The sequence below is a fragment of the Pseudophryne corroboree genome, chromosome 1 (assembly GCF_028390025.1).
Source record: "Pseudophryne corroboree isolate aPseCor3 chromosome 1, aPseCor3.hap2, whole genome shotgun sequence".
NCBI lineage: Eukaryota > Metazoa > Chordata > Amphibia > Anura > Myobatrachidae > Pseudophryne > Pseudophryne corroboree.
The window spans coordinates 364,835,372-364,855,969 of NC_086444.1; the positions used below are offsets into that span (position 1 = coordinate 364,835,372).

General features: G+C 47.7%; 1 protein-coding gene across 2 annotated transcripts in view; it reads left to right on the plus strand.

Annotated features, from left to right (window-relative positions):
• SMARCB1 (SWI/SNF related, matrix associated, actin dependent regulator of chromatin, subfamily b, member 1) overlaps positions 1–20,598 on the plus strand; it is a 52,254-nt gene that overhangs the window by 21,371 nt on the left and 10,285 nt on the right. The window lies entirely within an intron of this gene.

The window sequence follows — 20,598 nt, forward strand, 5'->3', positions numbered from 1 at the left end:
GTTATATCCTGAAACTTATCCTATATTCCCCCCCAGGGTCTGATATTATCCCTAACGCTGCATGAACTTCCCCTACCCCCATGGAGTGAATCTGCACCGAGTCCCGCTGCCACTCTGACTCCTGCAGCCCTGTTCACTTGGAGGGCCTTGCCCGGCGCTGGAGCCGCCGCCGCGCGCTTACCGCGGACCGGAAGTTCGGCTCCCAAACACCGCTGAGACCCGCGTCGCCGTGGAGGAAAGAGGGAGCGCTCGTCTGCCGTCCTGGAGCGCCTGCTGGGGGACCTGAGAGACGTCTGTGGCGCCTGGGGCACAGCGCGCCCTGCACCGCCACGTACCTGAGCCGCCCTGGGGACCGGAAGTTCGGCTCCGGCTCTCCACCGCTACCCGCGGCCCTGGGGAAGAGAGTGAGGGGAATCTGGCTGCCGCCCTATCTGCCTGCTGGAGGGACCCAGAACACCCCTGAGCCTGACTACACAGCCATACACCCGGGGGACCGGAAGTGCGGCTCCCGTGATCACTGCAACCGTCTGAGACCTCGGAGTGGGGCTGGGCTGCAGCACTATCAGGTACATTCTGGGGAGCCTGGGGGTCCGCTCTGATCACACCAGGCTTCTGGCTGCTGCGGTCACTGACCTGGCCATCTGCTGCTCCACTCACTCATCCTCCTGTTGCACACCCCTGACTGAACACTCCGAATATCACCCTGACTGGAGGTGTACAGTAGGGGCTATTTATCTTTATCTTTACCGCACAGCTCTGATCTGGGGGGACACTGCTTGACTCCCTGCCCCATCAGGCGGTCACACGGCATCACATTAGGAGGCTCTGACCCTGCTGCTCAGCTACATATAATTACATCCTCCCCTGTTTCCCTTTTCATTATATATATCCGGCGGGAGGCCACTAGTTTACCATTGGGTGACTCCTGAGTTGCTGCTGCAGTACGGTCTGGAGGCAGACCGGATTGGTTCACCATAACTCTCTCATATAACTGCTGCAACTCCCTGTAGGGTGCCTATAACGAATACTATGGGGAAGACTTCTCAAGCTGCGGCCAAGCTCGAAAAATACGCTAGAAACCCTCCCGCGCAAGACAAGAGAACGGGGGGGTCGCGGGATGGATCCTCTCCCCCCTCCCCGGCTACAAGTGCATGCTCCGGCCCCCCAGAGACCTCGGAGGATGCTATCCAAAGGGTACTGGACGCAGTAAATGCTAGCGAGGGCAGACTGGCTGAAAAGATCACTCAGGTGCAATCAGATCTCTCCTTGATTCACCAGGATCTACAACGTGTTAGAGAGAGAGTGGGGGAAGCGGAAACGCGCATTTCTACGGTCGAGGACACTGTGGCCCCGCTTGGCCGACGCACTACTGCCCTTGAATCCCAGATGTCGGAAGTGCAGAAAAAACTGACCGATATGGAGGGGCGTCTGAGACGAAATAACATTCGGTTCGTGGGCTTGCCGGAAAAGGAGGAGGGAGATGCACCTGAGCAGTTTTTGGAGAAGTGGCTTACAGATTTTTTTGGGACGGATGCTTTTACATCACACTACGCGGTGGAACGAGCACATAGAATCCCTATGCGACCGCTGCCGCCGGGGGCTCCTCCCCGTACATTTATAGCTAAATTCCTCCACTTCAAGGATCGGGACAAGGTACTCAACCTGGCACGCACCAAAGGCCCACTTAAGTGGAATGGTACCCGGATCTCTGTATTTCCTGATTTTGCGGTTGACGTTCAGAAGGAGAGAGCCCAGTTCCTTCCAATTAAGAGACGTCTCCGGGAGCTTAATCTCCCTTATGCTATGCTTTTTCCTTCAAAGTTGAGGGTGGTCGCAGGAGGAGAGACTAAATTTTTCTTGACCCCGCGGGAGGCGGCGACGTGGCTTGACAGGCAGTTCCCGGCAGGGCGCCCCCTGGCAAATGACTGAATGTTGCAACTGCCCGGTGGCTGGGCTGCGATTTATGTCATTAAGTATTTGTGTATACAGCTAATGTATTAATGTTTGTTGACGTGGTAATATACTAATTGCTGCACTTGATATCCGGTCCTTCCATGATCGGAGGTCGGGTACTTGTCTGGTCCTGGGGGGGGGTTAGGTTATGGCGGGGGAGCAATGCCTGCTTCCGACCGCTGTATTTTTTGTCCTCTTTACTAGTTGTTTAGTTGTGGGGAGGGGGCTTTTTGGGATTAGGTATGCCACAGTTCGGGTCGGTATACAGGGTGGGGGGTTGTTTGGGGGAGAAGGGAGGATTTAATGGGTGGTTGTTTTATAAGCATTGCTGTGGCGACTTGTTTAGAGAAATTTATTGCAGGCGGTTACTTCTCTGTCTATTTCAGATACCTTCAATGTTGTGGGCACATCTAGCACTTGGTGCTATTATGTATTATGGCATCACTTAGTCTAAAAATTTTATCCTGGAATGTGCGGGGCCTTAATGACAAAATTAAAAGGGCCCTGGTGCTTCGGCAGGTGAGGCAGTACTCCGCAGATGTTGTTTGTCTTATGGAGACGCACCTGGAGGGAGCCAAAGTTTTATCTCTTAAGAAGCCATGGATTGGGTGGCTATATCATTCCACTCATACCTCACACTCCAGGGGCGTCTCCATTCTTATCCGTAAATCTCTCTCGTTTGTTTTGGACCAGGCCCAGGTAGATCAGTGGGGGCGGTACATTTTTCTTAAATGTCAAATAAACTCCATGTCTTTGTTATTACTGGCTATCTACATACCTCCACCGTATTCCCCGGAGATTTTACGCAAGGCTGCTGATTTTATGTCCCTTTACCCCAATACTCCCACCGTCTGCACTGGGGACTTTAATAATATTATGGATCATAGAGTGGATAGATTTAGCACCAGTGCTGCTGTGCCTCGCCCACGTCCAGGCAACTTCGCTCTGTTAGTGGAGGGAATGGGTTTGGTGGATGTCTGGAGGTTGCGGCATCCAGCTGCTCGACAGTTCTCCTGCTTCTCCCCTATTTACTCCTCATTTTCTAGGATAGACATGGCCCTGGTCTCCCCCTGTTTAGTTCCCAAGATTGTTGATATCCAGTACGCAACTAGAGGAATCTCTGACCACTCACCAGTACTGTTGAATCTGGATACTGGGGGTACCCGGGGACAGTTGTTTTGGAAACTTAACCCATTCTGGCTTTCACAGATGGGCACTGGAGCGGAGCTTGAGCTTGCTTGGCGGGAGTTTTTGGAGCTGAATGGGGGTACTGCTGGACCAGCAATTCTCTGGGACGCATTTAAAGCATTTATACGTGGTTCCCTAATTAGACGGGTTGCTACCTTAAAGAATGGCTATAAACGCCAAGAAGTGGAACTTGAGGCTTCCTGTAGGTCCCTAGAAATCCAATATTTGCAGGATGGGTTGGATGCCTCCAAGGACGCATGGTTGCTTGCGCAGTCCAAATGGAGGTGCTGTCTATCTGATAAAGCTAAATACCGTTTGTTGTATGCCCAACACTCATATTATGCTACAGGCGATAGACCTGGCACTAATCTAGCATATTTAGCGGCGGCAGATAAATCATCTAATACTGTCCTCACGATAGGCGGGGATGATGGTGTAACTTATGTAAAGACCCCGGAAATAGCAGACCAATTTGTTGCTTATTATAAAAATCTGTATAGTACGAGACTATCGGCTAGTTCAGCGGAAATAAATGATTATCTTGTTGGTTTACCATTGCCCTCGCTCTCTAATGCGGCGGTTGAATTCCTGGACTCCCCTTTGTCATTGACGGAGATTGAAACAGCCATCAAATCATTTCCTGGAGGCAAGGCACCAGGGTTAGATGGAATTCCTATTGAGCTGTATAAGAAACATATTGATTTATATGGCCCTAGATTACTTGCTCTGTTCAATGACCTGTTGGAGTTGGGGTCGCTGCCGGATTCTATGACTGAGGCTTTGATAATAGTGCTATTGAAACCGGATAAGAACCCAGAGCGGGTAGATTCATATAGACCTATTTCGCTACTTACAACTGACATCAAGGTGTTAGCAAAGATCCTGGCACTTAGACTCAACTCCGTTATTACCCAAATTATACACACAGATCAGACAGGTTTCGTGCCGGGGCGGTCCACTCTAACTAACCTTAGGCGCTTGTTTACGCACCTACAGGCCCCCCGCGAGGACGCCGACACTTCTGTGATAGTGTCTCTCGACGCTGCTAAAGCTTTTGATTCAGTGGAGTGGGCGTTCTTGTGGGGGTCCATGGCCCGCTTCGGTATAGGACCACGCTTTATAAGGTGGGTCAAGTTACTATACTCCGCACCATCAGCCAGGGTCTCGATAAATGGGTTCACTTCCTCTGCATTCCCTTTGGCTAGGGGTACAAGACAGGGCTGCCCGCTATCCCCTATCCTTTTTGCTCTAGCAGTGGAACCCTTGGCGTGCTTGCTGCGTTCTGACTTGCGAGTGGGGGGGTTCCGGGTGGGCCCCACCACGGACAAGATTGCTCTATACGCGGATGATATTCTGCTGTTCATATCAGACTATTGCAATACCATGCCGCACGTGCTGCGTATTATAGACACTTATGGCGGGTATTCTGGCTTATCCATAAATTGGGATAAGTCCTGCATAATGCCCTTCAAGGGTACTTGTCCTGGGGCTCCGCTTGTGACCCTACCTCTACGCTGGGTGGACTCATTCAAGTACTTGGGAATCTGGGTCACAAATAATCCTTCTCAATACTTTTCCCTAAACATAAAACCTCACATGGACTATTTGCACTCCCGTATTGCGGTCTGGGGGACTCTACCGCTAACTATAACGGGTAGAATTAATTTAGTGAAAATGGTGGCCCTGCCTAAGTTACTATATGCGCTACAGCACTCCCCTGTATATCTCCCATTAAAAACCTTTAGGAGAATAGATAGTCTTCTGTCCTCTATCGTATGGTCTAAACGACGAGTCAGAATAAAATTAGATACCCTCACACGCCCACGTGACTCTGGAGGCCTGGGCCTCCCTAAATTCAGATTATATTACTTAGCGGCACAAATGGTGCATATTAGTAAGTGGTTACATGATCCTGGTAGAGATGAATTAATATCCCGAATTCTCTATATAACCGATCGGAACTGCACCCCATTACAACTACTGCTGAGTGACAATGTATCGCTACTTAATCTTCCAGTTGTCAAGCAAGCAATTATGGTATGGAGACAGGCGCATAGATTGCTTCATGGAGAGGGTTGGGATCCGGAGACGCCTCTAGCCTATGCACAATCTCTTGGAGAGCTTGCATCGTTACAGATGAGGGAGGTATGGAGCAGCCGGGGAGTGCAGTCTCTTGGGCAATTGTATCATATGGGTGTATTTAAGTCTTTCCAACAATTGCAGGAGAATTACAATATTCCTACCTTTTATTTTTATCGATATCTACAACTCCGTCATGCTTGCCAAACTCAATTTGCGAACGCCCCCCTGATGCTCCGGGACACACCAGTAAGGGAACTATTTGATAAGCTTCAAAATTGTACTATCTCCATATTCTATTCGGCTCTACTACGTACCTATCATTGTGAGACCCTTCTTTCTCTTAAATCTAAATGGGAAAATGATCTGGGGCCCATATCTAATGATACCTGGGAAGATGCACTGGGTGCCTCTAGATTGGCGACCACAGCGGCCCGTTACCAACAGGTGCATCTGTTTGTTTTACATAGAGTCTATATTACCCCTGAGAGGTTAATGAGATTCGGAGGAAGAATGGATTCTAAATGCCCCAAGTGTACTCTAGTTGGGGGCACCTTCTGGCACATGATTTGGTCCTGTAGGATAGTTAATACCTTCTGGCAGGATGTACTCAAGATTATGGTCTCCACTGGCATACCTGCGGATGTGATGACTCCCCCTGTATGTGTGTTGGCGGTGGTGGATGAGGAGTTGCTGGATGCCCCCTCCAGGCGTTACGTTATCAACTTGTGTGCTCTTGCACAGGTTTCTATAGCCCGATCGTGGATGGCACCTGATGGCCCAGATATTGACTCATGGATTGCCTTAGTGAATACTACAGTGGCGCATGAAAAATTTGTCTATGTGTCCAGGAAAGCCATTACTAAATATTACGCGATATGGGATAGATGGTTGTCATCACCATATGTTAGGGGCGCCGGCATAACAATAGCTGCGGATGCAAGTTTAGCCTCAACATAATCACCCCGAAGCTACCTGACGAGTCTAGGAAATTGTGAAATTGGCGCAATATAGGTATGTGCTATGTGACTCACCCGGGACACCGTTACCTATATTTTGATATGACCGCATCCGGTGGCCCCGGAGAACTATACTTTTATACCTTTTAATATTTCTCTGTAAATGGGGATGCGAATGTATATGTATATGTATATATAAGTGCAGGTGAATTGATATAGGCGTATAGATATGTATATGGGAGAAGTGTTGTGTCTGCCGGGCTAAATATCAGATGCTAACTGATTTTGTTTAAGACCATATGCTTGTGATTGATACCTTACATGCTGCTCAATACTAATGCCGACAGCAATGCTTTAGGTTTAAAGTTGTTTTATTGATTTGTAATATGTACAAAAAAGGAAAATATCAATAAAAATTGTTGAATTAAAAAAAAAAAAGGCGTCTCTGCAAGTTCCCGCCCATTCTGGATGCTTTGGGACGTCCCCATCATATTAAATAAACCCCAGTATCCCTTATGGGTGCCTGAGAAAACTTGATTTTAATGCTTACCGGTAAATCCCTTTCTCGTGGTCCATAAGGGACACTGGGCGCCCACCTCAGTGCGTTGACTTCTCTGCAGGTTTTTCTTTTCCAAAAGTTACCTGTTCAGCTGTTGCTGTTTTGTTCCAGCCGTTGCTGGTTGTTTTATGTTATGGTGTGCTGGTGTGTGAATCTCGCCACTCGTTGTTATGGTCCTTCTCTCAAGTATGTCTTTCACTATTTTACTTAACTGCCTGTAGGAAGGGGCATAGAGGGGAGGAGCCAGCACACTCTGTTGAAGAAATTTAAAGTGCACAGCTCCTTTGGACCTCTTCTATACCCCATCATATTAAGTAAACCCCAGTATCCCTTATGGACTACGAGAAAGGAATTTACCCGTAGATATTAAAATCCCATTTTTGCACCTTAGGATAACTACTCTCTACTTGATAGCTGATAGGGTATTGCTGAGTGTTAGAGCAGGAAGATTAGAGAAAATTAAGTGCTGGACTGGACCAATCCTAAAGATTGTCTGCTAAGATGGATGGTGTAGAGTGATTGATAACTACAGGTACTATCATGTGTGCCATGTCTTCAATCTCTTTACACCAGAGGAAATCTTTCTCATAGTTATATCTCTATCAGTGGTGGTCAACTCCAGTCCTCAAGTACCCCAAACATTTCTAGTTTTGACCCAGCAAAATAGTTTAACTCACCTGTGCATGATTAAAGAAATAGAAAAAGTTACAAAAGGTAAAAGACCACTCTATTTTACTGTGGCACTCTTAAAAATGAAGTTAAAACATAACTTTTATTATGACTTCCAAAAATGACTCACAAAGACATAACATTCAATAATAATGGAACAGGTATTGTTATGTACTGGTATGCCTCTTGTACCCACTGATATATAAATACGTATCAATGCTAATTATACCCCTATAAACAATGTTAAATATATTGTGACTACTTGTATATGTACCTCACTTTGAGGTCTAAGAACCTGAGACTGATGGAATTATACTTGCTACATGTGCTGACTGTTGTATCTGTAAATGGTTACAATATCTCAATATATTGCTTTACTAAGCAGCTGTGTAAGATCAAGATGGCTCTTCGTTACAAATGTAACATGGAAACTGATAGAAACATTTATTACCAAGTACATTTCCTCTATCACAAACATAGAGCAGAATATGATGTTTGTATTTATGCTAACAGCACAAGTAATATTTCTCAGGGAAGTTTTAGATTGTCAAAATTGTATATAATGAGTAAAGAAAAAAGTCACATGTATTAAATTCGTTCTCAAGAAAATGTAATGATAGGAGATAAAGTCAGAAGGAAGAGGGGTACATATCCTGTACCCGGTTTCTGCTTTTGCAAATTTTGCTATATGAGCATCGAATTTGCAATGAGGGAACCTTACTCGGTACAGGTGTAGAACCTAAGACCTGTATCTGTATCTGCTTTTAACTCTTACTGTACCATTTGATTGGCACTGGTTAATGAGAGTGCAGGGGAGAGGTCCCTAGCAGCAAGTAGTGAGTATAATTCCATCAGTCTCAGGTTCTAAGACCTCAGGAGAGGTGTATATATACAAATAGTCACAATATATTTAACACTGTTTATATAAATACTTATCAGTGCTAATTATATTCCTATAATCAGTGGGTACCAGAGGCATACCAGTACATAACAATACCCATTATTACTGAATGTTATGTCTTTGTGAGTCATTTCCGGAAGTCATGATAAAAGTTAGTGCCCCAGTAAAACAGAGTTGTCTTTTTCCTTTTGTAACTTTTTCTAATGCTTTTTCCAACTCTGGGGAGAGTATGTATGTATGTATGTGTGTGTGTATGTATGTGTGTATATATATATATATATATATATATATATATATATATATATATATATATATATATATATATATATATATATATATATTTAAAACCTACCGGTAAATCTTTTTCTCCTAGTCTGTAGAGGATGCTGGGGACTCCGTAAGGACCTTGGGGTATAGACGGGCTCCGCAGGAGACATGGGCACTATAAAGAACTTTAGAATGGGTGTGCACTGGCTCCTCCCTCTATACCCCTCCTCCAGACCTCAGTTATAGAAACTGTGCCCAGAGGTGACGGACAGTACGAGGAAAGGATTTTGTTAATCCAAGGGCAAGATTCATACCAGCCCACACCATCCTCACCGTATAACCTGGAATATACGAACCAGTCAACAGTATGAAACAAACGGCATCAGTCAGAGGCTGATCAAAACTGTAACATAACCCTTATGTAAGCAATAACTAGATACAAGTCTTGCAGAATTTTGTCCGCACTGGGACGGGCGCCCAGCATCCTCTACGGACTAGGAGAAAAAGATTTACCGGTAGGTTTAAAATCTTATTTTCTCTTACGTCCTAGAGGATGCTGGGGACTCCGTAAGGACCATGGGGATTATACCAAAGCTCCAGACCGGGCGGGAGAGTGCGGATGACTCTGCAGCACCGATTGAGCAAACAGTAGGTCCTCATCAGCCAGGGTATCAAACTTGTAGAATTTCGCAAAAGTGTTTGAACCCGACCAAGTCGCCGCTCGGCAAAGCTGTAATGCCGAGACGCCTTGGGCAGCCGCCCAAGAAGAGCCCACCTTCCTGGTGGAATGGGCCTTTACTGAATTTGGTAACGGCAATCCAGCCGTAGAATGAGCCTGCTGAATCGTGTTACAGATCCAGCAAGCAACAGTCTGCTTAGAAGCAGGAGCGCCAACCTTGTTGGCAGCATACAGGACAAACAGAGCCTCTGTTTTCCTAACCCGAGCCGTCCTGGCTACATACATTTTCAAGGCCCTGACTACATCAAGGGACTTGGAATCCTCCAAGTCCCCCGTAGCCACAGGCACCACAATAGGTTGGTTCATATGAAACGATGATACAGGTTGAGTATCCCTTATCCAAAATGCTTGGGACCAGAGGTATTTTGGATATCGGATTTTTCCGTATTTTGGAATAATTGCATACCATAATGAGATATCATGGCAATGGGACCTAAATCTAAGCACAGAATGCATTTGTGTTTTATATGCACCTTTATACACACAGCCTGAAGGTAATTTTAGCCAATATTTTTTATAACTTTGTGCATTAAACAAAGTGTGTCTACATTCACACAATTCATTTATGTTTCATATACACCTTATATACACAGTCTGAAGGTCATTTAATACAATATTTCTCTGATGTCCTAAGTGGATGCTGGGACTCCGTAAGGACCATGGGGAATAGCGGCTCCGCAGGAGACTGGGCACAACTATAAAGAAAGCTTTAGCTCTAACTGGTGTGCACTGGCTCCTCCCACTATGACCCTCCTCCAGACTTCAGTTAGAATCTTGTGCCCGGCTGAGCTGGATGCACACTAGGGGCTCTCCTGAGCTCCTAGAAAGAAAGTATATTTAGGTTTTTTATTTTCAGTGAGATCTGCTGGCAACAGACTCACTGCAGCGAGGGACTAAGGGGAGAAGAAGCGAACCTACCTAACAGGTGGTAGTTTGGGCTTCTTAGGCTACTGGACACCATTAGCTCCAGAGGGATCGACCGCAGGACCCGACCTTGGTGTTCGTTCCCGGAGCCGCGCCGCCGTCCCCCTTACAGAGCCAGAAGCATGAAGAGGTCCGGAAAATCGGCGGCAGAAGACTTTGGTCTTCACCAAGGTAGCGCACAGCACTGCAGCTGTGCGCCATTGCTCCTCATGTACACCTCACACTCCGGTCACTGATGGGTGCAGGGCGCTGGGGGGGGGGCGCCCTGAGGGCAATATATGACACCTTGGCTGGCAAATCTACATCATATATAGTCCTAGAGGCTATATAGATGTAAAAATACCCCTGCCAGTATTCCAGAAAAAGCGGGAGAAGTCCGCCGGAAAAGGGGCGGGGCCATCTCCCTCAGCACACTGGCGCCATTTTTCCCTCACAGCTCCGCTGGAAGGAAGCTCCCTGGCTCTCCCCTGCAGTCTGAACACTACAGAAGGGTAAAAAAGAGAGGGGGGGCACTAAATGTAGGCGCAGGATTGATATATATATATTGATATATAAAGAGCAGCTATAAGGGAAAACACTCATTTATAGTGGGATCCCTGGGTTATATAGCGCTCTGGTGTGTGCTGGCATACTCTCTCTCTGTCTCCCCAAAGGGCTTTGTGGGGTCCTGTCCTCTGTCAGAGCATTCCCTGTGTGTTTGCGGTGTGTCGGTACGGCTGTGTCGACATGTTTGATGAGGAGGCTTATGTGGAGGCGGAGCAGATGCCTGTAAATGTGATGTCACCCCCTGCGGGGTCGACACCTGAGTGGATGGTGCTGTGGAAGGAATTACGCGACAGTGTCGACTCCTTACATAAAAGGTTTGATGACATACCTAATGTGGGACAGCCGGCTTCTCAGCCTGTGCCTGCCCAGGCGTCTCAAAAGCCATCAGGGGCTCTAAAACGCCCGCTACCTCAGATGGCAGACACAGATGTCGACACGGATACTGACTCCAGTGTCGACGACGATGAGACTAATGTAACTTCCAGTAGGGCCACACGTTACATGATTGAGGCAATGAAAAATGTGTTGCACATTTCTGATGTTACCCCCGGTACCACAAAAAAGGGTATAATGTTTGGAGAGAAAAAACTACCAGTAGCTTTTCCTCCATCTGAGGAGTTAAATGAAGTGTGTGAAGAAGCGTGGGCTTCCCCTGATAAAAAGCTGGTAATTTCTAAGAGGTTACTAATGGCGTACCCTTTCCCGCCAGAGGATAGGTCACGCTGGGAAACATCCCCTAGGGTGGATAAAGCGCTCACACGCTTGTCAAAGAAGGTGGCACTACCGTCTCCGGATACGGCCGCCCTGAAGGAATCTGCTGATAGAAAGCAGGAGGCTATCCTGAAATCTATATATACACACACAGGTGTTATACTGAGACCGGCTATTGCTTCAGCCTGGATGTGCAGTGCTGCTGCTGCATGGCCAGATTCCCTGTCAGAAAATATAGATACCCTAGACAGGGACACTATATTGCTAACCGTAGAGCATATAAAAGACGCACTTTTATACATGAGGGATGCACAGAGGGATATTTGCCGGCTGGCATCAAAAATTAGTGCAATGTCCATTTCTGCCAGGAGAGGGTTATGGACTCGGCAGTGGACAGGAGATGCAGATTCCAAAAGACACATGGAAGTTCTGCCTTATAAGGGTGAGGAGTTGTTCGGGGATGGTCTCTCGGACCTCGTTTCCACAGCAACAGCTGGGAAGTCTACATTTTTACCCCATGTTCCCTCACAACCAAAGAAAGCACCGTATTATCAGGTACAGTCCTTTCGGCCCAATAGGGGTAAGCGGGTTAAAGGCGCGTCCTTTCTGCCCAGAGGCAGAGGTAGGGGAAAGAAGCTGCAGCATACAGCCAGTTCCCATGAGCAAAAGTCCTCCCCCGCTTCCTCTAAGTCCACAGCATGACGCTGGGGCTCCACAGGCGGAGCCAGGTACGGTGGGGGCCCGTCTCAAATATTTCAGCAATCAGTGGGCTCGCTCACGGGTGGATCCCTGGATTTTTCAGATAGAATCTCAGGGGTACAAGCTGGAATTCGAGATGTCTCCTCCCCGCCGTTTCCTCAAATCTGCCTTGCCAACCACTCCCTCAGGCAGGGAGGCAGTGTTACAGGCAATTCCCAAGCTGTATTCACAACAGGTGATAGTAAAGGTACCCCTACTTCAACAAGGAAGGGGTTACTATTCCACAATGTTTGTGGTACCGAAACCGGACGGTTCGGTGAGACCCATTTTAAATTTGAAATCCTTGAACACATATATAAAAAAATTCAAGTTCAAGATGGAATCGCTCAGGGCGGTTATTGCAAGCCTGGACGAGGGCGATTACATGGTATCACTGGACATCAAGGATGCTTACCTGCATGTCCCCATTTACCATCCTCACCAGGAGTACCTCCGATTTGTGGTACAGGATTGTCATTACCAATTCCAGACGTTGCCGTTCGGTCTCTCCACGGCTCCGAGGGTCTTTACCAAGGTAATGGCCGAAATGATGATACTCCTTCGAAAGAAGGGAGTTTTAATTATCCCGTACTTGGACGATCTTCTGATAAAGGCGAGGTCCAGAGAGCAGTTGTTGGTCGGGGTAGCACTATCTCGGGAAGTGCTACAACAGCACGGCTGGATTCTAAACATTCCAAAGTCACAGCTGGTCCCTACGACACGTCTACTGTTCCTGGGGATGGTTCTGGACACTGAACAGAAAAAAGTGTTTCTCCCGGAGGAGAAGGCCAAGGAGCTGTCATCTCTAGTCAGAGGCCTCCTGAAACCAAAACAGGTGTCGGTGCATCACTGCACGCGGATCCTGGGAAAAATGGTAGCTTCCTACGAAGCGATTCAATTCGGCAGGTTTCATGCAAGAACCTTTCAGTGGGACCTGTTGGACAAGTGGTCCGGATTGCATCTTCAGATGCATCGTCTGATAACCCTGTCTCCGAGGACAAGGGTGTCTCTGCTGTGGTGGCTGCAGAGTGCTCATCTTCAAGAGGGCCGCAGATTCGGCATACAGGACTGGGTCCTGGTGACCACGGATGCCAGTCTTCGAGGCTGGGGGGCAGTCACACAGGGAAGAAACTTCCAAGGACTATGGTCAAGTCAGGAGACTTCCCTGCACATAAATATTCTGGAACTAAGGGCCATTTACAATGCCCTAAGTCAGGCAAAACCCCTGCTTCAAAACCAGCCGGTACTGATCCAGTCAGACAACATCACGGCGGTCGCCCATTTAAACCGACAGGGCGGCACGAGAAGCAGGACGGCGATGGCAGAAGCCACAAGGATTCTCCGATGGGCGGAAAATCACGTGTTAGCACTGTCAGCAGTGTTCATTCCGGGAGTGGACAACTGGGAAGCAGACTTCCTCAGCAGGCACGACCTCCACCCGGGAGAGTGGGGACTTCATCCAGAAGTCTTCCAAATGATTGTAAACCGTTGGGAAAGGCCAAAGGTGGACATGATGGCGTCCCGCCTAAACAAAAAGCTAGAAAAGTATTGCGCCAGGTCAAGAGACCCGCAGGCGATAGCTGTGGACGCTCTAGTGACACCGTGGGTGTACCGGTCGGTTTATGTGTTCCCTCCTCTTCCTCTCATACCAAAGGTACTGAGGATAATACGAAGAAGAAGAGTAAGAACTATACTCATTGTTCCGGATTGGCCAAGAAGAGCTTGGTACCCGGAACTTCAAGAAATGATCTCAGAGGACCCATGGCCTCTACCGCTCAGACAAGACCTGCTGCTGCAGGGGCCCTGTCTGTTCCAAGACTTACCGCGGCTGCGTTTGACGGCATGGCGGTTGAACACCGGATCCTGAAGGATAAGGGCATTCCGGAGGAAGTAATTCCTACGCTGATTAAGGCTAGGAAAGAAGTAACCGCAAACCATTATCACCGCATATGGCGAAAATATGTTGCGTGGTGTGAGGCCAGGAAGGCCCCAACGGAGGAATTTCAGCTGGGCCGTTTCCTGCACTTCCTACAGTCAGGGGTGACTATGGGCCTTAAATTGGGTTCCATTAAGGTCCAGATTTCGGCTCTATCGATTTTCTTCCAGAAAGAACTGGCTTCACTACCTGAAGTTCAGACTTCTGGTAAGGGAGTGCTGCATATTCAGCCCCCTTTTGTGCCTCCAGTGGCACCTTGGGATCTCAACGTGGTGTTGGATTTCCTAAAGTCACATTGGTTTGAGCCACTGAAAACCGTGGATTTAAAACATCTCACGTGGAAAGTGGTCATGTTGTTGGCCTTGGCTTCGGCCAGGCGTGTATCAGAATGGGCGGCTTTGTCATGTAAAAGCCCTTATCTGATTTTCCATATGGATAGGGCAGAATTGAGGACTCGTCCCCAGTTTCTCCCTAAAGTGGTGTCAGCTTTTCATCTGAACCAACCTATCGTGGTGCCTGCGGCTACAAAAGACTTGGAGGCTTCCAAGTTATTGGACGTAGTCAGGGCCCTGAAAATATATGTTTCCAGGACAGCTGGAGTCAGAAAGACTGACTCGCTATTTATCCTGTATGCGCCCAACAAGTTGGGTGCACCTGCTTCAAAGCAGACTATTGCTCGCTGGATCTGTAGTACGGTTCAGCTTGCACATACTGCGGCTGGACTGCCGCATCCTAAATCAGTGAAAGCCCATTCCACGAGGAAGGTGGGCTCTTCTTGGGCGGCTGCCCGAGGGGTCTCGGCTCTTCAACTTTGCCGAGCAGCTACTTGGTCGGGGTCAAACACGTTTGCTAAATTCTACAAGTTTGACACCCTGGCTGAGGAGGACCTAGAGTTTGCCCATTCGGTGCTGCAGAGTCATCCGCACTCTCCCGCCCGTTTGGGAGCTTTGGTATAATCCCCATGGTCCTTACGGAGTCCCAGCATCCACTTAGGACGTTAGAGAAAATAAGAATTTACTCACCGGTAATTCTATTTCTCGTAGTCCGTAGTGGATGCTGGGCGCCCATCCCAAGTGCGGATTGTCTGCAATACTTGTATATAGTTATTGCTTAACTAAAGGGTTATTGTTGAGCCATCTGTTGAGAGGCTCAGTTGTTATCATACTGTTAACTGGGTATTGTATCACGAGTTATACGGTGTGATTGGTGTGGCTGGTATGAGTCTTACCCGGGATTCAAAATCCTTCCTTATTGTGTCGGCTCTTCCGGGCACAGTATCCTAACTGAAGTTTGGAGGAGGGTCATAGTGGGAGGAGCCAGTGCACACCAGTTAGACCTAAAGCTTTCTTTATAGTTGTGCCCAGTCTCCTGCGGAGCCGCTATTCCCCATGGTCCTTACGGAGTCCCAGCATCCACTACGGACTACGAGAAATAGAATTACCGGTGAGTAAATTCTTATTTTTTAATAACTGTGTGTATTAAACAAAGTTTGTGTACATTGAGCCATCAGAAAACAAAAGTTTCACTATCTCACTCTCGCTCAAAAAAGTCCGTATTTCGGAATATTCCGTATTTCGGATATTTGGATATGGGATACTCAACCTGTACCACCTTAGGCAAAAATTGAGGACGAGTCCGCAATTCTGCTCTATCCACATGAAAAATCAGATAGGGGCTTTTGTGAGACAAAGCCGCCAACTCAGACACCCGCCTTGCAGATGCCAAGGCCAACAACATGACCACCTTCCAAGTGAGAAATTTTAGTTCCACCATTTGAAGTGGCTTATACCAATGATCTGAAAGAAAATTGATAGGGCCGAAATCTGTACCTTAATGGAGCCTAATTTTAGGCCCATATCCACTCCTGTCTGCAGAAAGTGGAGAAAACGGCCCAGATGAAAACTTCCGCAGGAGCATTCTTGGTTTCACACCAAGATACGTACTTCCTCCAGATACGGTGATAATGCTTCGCCGTCACCTCCTTCCTAGCCCTTATCAGAGTAGGGATGACTTCTTCCGGAATGCCCTTCCCAGCTAGGATTCTGCGTTCAACCGCCATGCCGTCAAACGCAGCCTCGGTAAGTCTTGGAACAGACAGAGCCCCTGTTGCAACAGGTCCTCTCTGAGAGAAAGAGGCCACGGATCTTCTGTGAGCATTTCCTGAAGATCCGAATACCAGGCCCTTTGAGGCCAATCTGGAACAATGAGTATTGTCTGCACTCTTTTTCTTCTTATGATTCTCAATATCTTTGAGATGAGTGGAAGAGGAGGAAACACATAGACCGACTGAAACACCCACGGTGTCACCAGGGCGTCCACTGCTACTGCCTGAGAGTCCCTTGACCTGGCACAATACCTCCGCAGCTTCTTGTTGAGACGTGACGCCATCATGTCTATTTGAGGAAGCCCCCACAGACTTGTTATCTCTGCAAAGACTTCTTGATGAAGTCCCCACTCCCCTGGATGGAGATCGTGTCTGCTGAGTTGTCCACTCCCGGAATGAAGACTGCTGTCAAAGCGCTTACATGATTTTCCGCCCAGTGAAGAATCCTGGTGGCTTCCGCCATTGCCACTCTGCTTCTTGTCTTGCCTTGGCGGTTTACATGAGCTACGGCTGTGACGTTGTCTGACTGAATCAGAACCGGTAGGTTGCGAAGAAGATTCTCCGCCTGACGCAGGCCGTTGTATATGGCCCTCAATTCCAGTACGTTGATGTGTAGACAAGCCTCCTGGCTTGACCATAGTCCCTGGAAGTTTCTTCCTTGTGTGACTGCTCCCCATCCTCGGAGGCTCGCGTCCGTGGTCACCAGAAGCCAGTCCTGAATGCCGAACCTGCGACCCTCTAGAAGGTGAGCACTCTGCAGCCACCACAAGAGAGACACCCAGGCCCTGGGGGACAGGCTGATCTTTTGATGAATGTGTAGATTGGATCCGGACCACTTGTCCAGAAGGTCCCACTGAAAAATCCTCGCATGGAACCTGCCGAAGGGAATGGCCTCGTAAGACGCCACCATTTTCCCCAGAACTCGCGTGCATTGATGGACCGACACACTTTTCAGTTTCAACAGGTCCCTGACCAAGTTCTGGAGTTCCTGGGCTTTTTCCATTGGGAGAAAAACCCTCTCTTGTTCCGTGTCTAGAATCATGCCCAAGAAAGTCAACCGGGTCGTTGGAACCAACTGTGACTTTGGTAGATTGAGAATCCAGCCGTGTTGCTGCAGCACGCTTAGGGAGAGCGACACACTTTTCAGCAATTGTTCTCTCGATCTCGCTTTTATCAGATCGTCCAAGTACGGGATAACTGTGACTCCCTGCTTGCGCAGAAGCACCATCATTTCCGCCATTACCTTGGTGAAAATCCTCGGGGCTGTGGAAAATCCCAAACGGCAACGTCTGAAACTGGTAATGACAGTCCTGTACAGCGAATCTCAGGTACGCCTGATGAGGTGGATATATGGGGACATGAAGGTATGCATCCTTTATGTCTAGTGATACCATAAAATCCCCCCCTTCCAGGCTGGCGATTACCGCCCTGAGCGATTCCATCTTGAATTTGAACCTTTTCAAGTACAGGTTTAGGGATTTTAAATTCAGAATGGGTCTGACCGAGCCATCCGGTTTCGGGACCACAAACAGGGTTTAATAGTACCCCTTCCCCTGTTGAAGTAGGGGGACCTTGACAACCACTTGTTGATGACACAGTTTTTGAATTGCAGCTAAAACTACCTCCCTTTCTGGGGAAGAAGCTGGTAAGGCCAATTTGAAAAACCGGCGAGGAGGCACGTCTTCGAATTCCAGCTTGTAACCCTGGGATACAATTTCCATTGCCCAGGGATCCACCTCTGATTGAACCCAGACGTGGCTGAAGAGTCGAAGACGTGCCCCCACCGGGGCGGACTCCCTCAGTGGAGCCCCAGCGTCATGCGGTGGATTTAGTAGAAGCCGGGGAGGACTTCTGCTCCTGGGAACTACCCATAGCCGGCAGTTTTTTCCCTCTTCCTTTACCTCTGGCGAGAAAGGAAGATCCCCGACCTCTTCTGGACTTATGCGACCGAAAGGACTGCATCTGATATTGTGGCGTTTTCTTTTGCTGTGAGGAAACATAAGGTAAAGTAGATTTACCTGCAGTAGCCGTGGAAACCAGGTCCGCGAGACCTTCCCCAAATAAGTAATCACCCTTGTAAGGCAAAACCTCCATATGCCTCTTTGAGTCTGCATCACTCGTCCATTGGCGGGTCCACAGGGCTCGCCTGGCAGAGATCGCCATGGCGTTGGCTCTCGAACCCAGCAGGCCAACGTCTCTCTGAGCATCTCTCATATATAGGACTGCGTCTTTAATGTGACCCAAGGTCAATAAAATGGTATCCCTAGCCAGGGTATCAATGTCAGCTGACAAGGTATCTGTCCAGGCTGCTACAGCGCTACAAACCCAAGCCAACGCTATTGCCGGTCTGAGCAAGGCACCCGTATGTGTATAAATTGACTTCAAGGTAGTTTCCTGCCTGCGATCAGCAGGATCCCTGAGGGCTGCTATATCTGGAGACGGCAGCGCCACCTTTTTGGACAAGCGCGTTAACGCCTTGTCTACTCTGGGCGAGGATTCCCACCATACCCTGTCCTTAGCCGGGAAAGGATACGCCATAAGAATTCTCTTGGGAATCTGCAGTTTCTTGTCTGGAGTTTCCCAAGCTTTTTCAAATAACTCATTCAGCTCATGAAATGGGGGGAAAGTTACCTCAGATTTCTTTTCTTTAAACATATGTACCCTCGTGTCAGGGACAGAGGGGTCATCTGTGATATGCAAAACATCTTTAATTGCAATAATCATATAATGAATACTTTTGGACACCCTTGGGTGTAACCTCGCATAATCGTAGTCGACACTGGAGTCAGACTCCGTGTCGGTATCAGTGTCTGCTACCTGGGACAGTGGCCGTTTCTGAGACCCAGAAGGGCCCTGTGACACAGTTAAAGCCATGGATTGACTCCCTGCTTTATCTCTGGACTCTGCTTTGTCCAACCTCTTATGTAATAAAGCCACATTTGCATTTAAAACATTCCACATATCCAACCAGTCAGGTGTCGGCGTTGCCGACGGAGACACCACAATCATCTGCTCCACCTCCTCCCTAGAAGAGCCTTCCGCTTCAGACATACCGACACCCCCACACACTCAGGGAAATTTCTATCTGGAGACAGTTCCCCAATAAGGCCCTTTGGAGAGACCGAGAGAGAGTATGCCAGCGCCAACTGACACTGGAAACAATTCCCAGATAAACAGCGCATATATATATATATATATATATATATATATATATATATATATATATATATATATATATATATATATATATATATATATATATATATACACAAAACGTATAACCGGCACTCACACTTCTGGACTGACTATATATATATATATATATATATATATATATATATATATATATATATATATATATATATATATATATACATACACTCACTGCGCCAATAATACCCCCCCCCCCCCCCCCTCTTTTTGCCCTCTGTCACTGTGCTAAGCAGGGGAGAGTCCGGGGAGCCGGCGTCTCTGCATTGTACTGTGGAGAAAATGGCGCTGGTTAGTGCTGAAGTCTTCTGCCGCCTTTGAAGTCTTCTTTCTTCTAATACTCACCTGGCTACTATCTTCCGGCTCTGCGAGGAGGAGGACGGCGGCGCGGCTCCGGGGTGAACGGCTAGGGTGAGACCTGTGTTCCGACCCTCTGGAGCTAATGGTGTCCAGTAGCCCAAGAAGCAGAGCCTATCACTTAAGTAGGTCTGCTTCTCTCTCCTCAGTCCCACGATGCAGGGAGCCTGTTGCCAGCAGTGCTCCCTGAAAATAAAAAAACCTAACAATTCTTTTTTCAGAGAAACTCAGGAGAGCTCCCCTGTAATGCACCTAGTCTCCTCTGGGCACAGGATCTAACTGAGGTCTGGAGGAGGGGCATAGAGGGAGGAGCCAGTGCACACCCACTCTAAAGTTCTTTATAGTGCCCATGTCTCCTGCGGAGCCCGTCTATACCCCATGGTCCTTACGGAGTCCCCAGCATCCTCTAGGACGTAAGAGAAATATATACACACACACACACTAATACCCTACACATACGGCTAATTATATAACTCTTTTTTTTACCCTTTTGGGTGAACCCAGTGCGCTTTTATTTATCCCCCTAAAATACTTCCTCCTTTTGTTCCATGGTTAAAGAAATCCAGAAAACATGTGGGGGTGGGGGTATTGAGGACTTTAGCGGAGAACCACTGTAATATATATAGAGATAGATATCTAATATATATATCTAATATATTTCATTCTGTACGCTACAATACAAAGGTGCAAATGTTCCTATTGACTTTACATACAGTCGAACTGTGACTTTTAGCTGATTGACAGTCTTCATTGTTATC